A 3182-nucleotide genomic window follows, 5' to 3' on the forward strand; every position below is an offset into this window, starting at 1 on the left:
GAGGGAGAGATACATTGCAACTTTAATTCGTTAAAATTTGATAAATAACTACCACTACTTCAAGAATAATATTTATCAATTTGAAACAATTACTTGTTCTGAATGAAATGCAGGGAACTATTCTTCCTTTGTGGAAAATCACTAAACAATATTTCTGAACTGATATTCCATGGTCTATATTACTGCATTAAGTCACCCTCATGTGGGGTGTACTATATTAAAAGAAAACTTCGTGAGGATGCCCAAGTCTCCCCATGCCGAGCTGACTAAGGCACCCCCTTATTTCCCCTAATTTTTTTAACCCTATCCGTACGTCGTGTTTTACTATCGTATCCATACGATGTGGGGAACTCTGTCCCACCACTTTCCAAAGAGGCAATTTACTCGTTAATTTGATCAAGAAATACTGAAAGTTTCAAAGAGATCTTCCCACTAGAAGTATTCTAAAATGTGAAGAATACAACCCAAGGGGTACAAAATGATCCCAGGGCGTACGGACAGGGTTAAAGAATTGGACATGTTTTCTCCCAAATGGGCCTAGATCGATACTATTCAACCATCCCCCTAATTTGAACCCACAAATTTGAACTTAAACTCGTGACTTTTCAAATAAGAAATCCTAGAAACTATAAAAGCTGCCTCAGTCACCCAGGTTTACCGTACTACTATCTGAACAAGTCTCAACTCAGTAAGTAGAAGCTAAGCTAAAGAAAATAGTAATATTCTTTTTAAGTAAGGTTGTTAATCCAGAACATTAGAGAAATCTAACGTAAGGAGAATGGTAAGGCTGTCTTCATAAGCTTTTTTAAAAAATTGTTACAATGACGCAGGTCCAAAGAAACGCACGTAAAATCACATCCAAACAAACTATGCATTCAATCATTAAAGAAAAAACAATTTTTACGCTGCATAGGCCAACTACTTTCAATAAAACGAAAGATGTAGTCAGTCAAGCAGAGAATATTGTTTTTAGTTTAAGTAAGTTTTACAGCACTAGCAACACAAATAGGCCTTATATTGTAAGTGCCGAAAAGATTAGAGGAGTTACTAGAGAATAACACACAAAGAAACAAAGGGGGAGAGATAAGGACGATAGATGTTTGATAGGAAAGAAGGAGCAAACCACACCAGAGCACCCACCAACCACCCACAAGAGATTATTGATACCTCTTGCACATGGATCACAGCCTTATACTGAGTGCTGTATATAGCAACAAGCAAAGAGAAATAAGATAACATGAAAGATGCACTAATGCACCTGTGCGTATGAGTAGATTTATACTAAGGCAGAAGAGGAAAGAAAAAACCGATGTAGGCCCTATATGGTCAGCCAAAATATTTCATTCCCATAGGATACACTAGTTTTAGTAAGAGTTTTACGGCACTTGCAACACAATAAGGTCATATAAGTGCCGAAGATTAGACGTGTTACTAGAGAGTAGCAAACACAAAATAGAAGGAGGGGAGATAAAGAAGACGATAGATGTTTTATAGGAAAGAAGCAGCAAACCACACCAGAGCACCCGCCAACCACCCACTAGGATACATTATGATTATGAGGTCACAGCATTTCCCAAGAGCTACACCATTTTAAAGTTTTACTAAATTATTGCCCTAGCCAGTTACTTTGAATGAATTTCTACAGGACGACGCCAAACATAAAAATGTGAACTTTCACACATTTATATTATTTGATATTGTCATGAGAAGAGCAACAAAGAACAAGCTCATAAATCCCAAAGTAAAATATTTTGCTTCCAAAGAAACTGACATTTATTAATTACAATTTAAACCATTTGCCGCTGACATCACAGAAATAGGGGGGGGGGTGTTTCGTTTTGCTGGGAAGTGTTTTATGGCCTTGCACACGGGACTTCCGAGATTTTTCACTCTTGTCCGAGAAGGCTAGGTGTTAGATATTTCCTAACGGTTATGACATTACATTTCCTACTACAGTGAATTAGACACGAAAGCAGGTACACGTATTAAGCTAAACATTCAGGAATGCAAGGATACATATTTCACCCATGTCCATAAACTTGAATCACTTGTGAATTTTTGAAAACACAGCCATTGTATATAAACTCTAAGATCAACATATTTTAACAACCACTTTTTAAATGAATCATCCCTTACAAATGTGTCTCCTCAGATATGCATACTTTAGCATATTTGAAATCTAATAGAATCAGTTTCAAGGCATGAAATGCACAAAACAAAACCAAAAAAATAATAAAAGGGAACCCCAAAAAATCCCCATTTTCTTAACTTAGAATTCTTTACATCGACTGTAGGACTGAATATGTCGAAAGGCAAATTCTGGTTTTTATAACTTTTTGAGTCATATGCAAGTTTCGCCCTATTTGAAAACGTGAAGATTATTTGCTGTTGCTTTGAGGTAATACCAAAAAACCAACAACAAAAAACCAAAGCAGAGCTAACAGGAACATATCATAACAAAGCAAGCATTCAATAAAACAACTTTCTTTTTCTTGAGAGAGAACTGGTTTAGTTATAGTAACAGTTTTACGGCACTTGCACACAATAAGGTAATATAAGTGCCAAAGATTAGAGGTGTTACAAGAGAGTAACATACACAAAAAAAGGAGGAGGAGATACAAGGACGATAGTTTTTGACAGATAAGAAAGAAGGAGCAAACCACACCAGAGCACCCGCCAACCACCCACAGAGAACTGGTTTGGTTCAGAGTCACCACCATGGAATAATGGCAGCCTGCCATTTCACATTGGATCGCTTTTAAGCACAAGGGGGCCATCCCGAAAAATGCTGCTTTGAGAAAATCGAAGGTAAAGTTTTTGCCACTCGTTCAGTGTCTTTAAAATACAAGGAGAGTTTTCTCTATAACCAAACAAATATACACACCAATGAAACCAAACTTCTCCTGATAAGCAGGGTAATGCCCACTTTTGGTGTAGGTCAAGATTTCTGAAAACTCCCGAAATCTGGGTTAGCCTGCTTGTCCTTAAAAGCGACCGTTTAACAACCATGGACAATTTATTGTACTTCCATATAAGTGAGGAGAACAGAACAGAAAACAGGTTCAGATGTGACAGTCAAAGACCAAACAATGGACAAACTTCTGGGCAACATTTGCAAAGAATGTCCAGGGGTTGGGGTGATATAAAAGGGAGACAGAGAGAGAGAGAGAGAGAGAGAGAGA

The 3182-nt window shown here is 37.4% G+C and overlaps 1 protein-coding gene across 4 annotated transcripts in view; it reads right to left on the reverse strand.

Annotated features, from left to right (window-relative positions):
• LOC101846345 (protein polybromo-1) overlaps positions 1-3182 on the reverse strand; it is a 67512-nt gene that overhangs the window by 4531 nt on the left and 59799 nt on the right. The window lies entirely within an intron of this gene.

Source organism: Aplysia californica, unplaced genomic scaffold (genome assembly GCF_000002075.1).
Source record: "Aplysia californica isolate F4 #8 unplaced genomic scaffold, AplCal3.0 scaffold00142, whole genome shotgun sequence".
NCBI classification, from domain to species: domain Eukaryota; kingdom Metazoa; phylum Mollusca; class Gastropoda; order Aplysiida; family Aplysiidae; genus Aplysia; species Aplysia californica.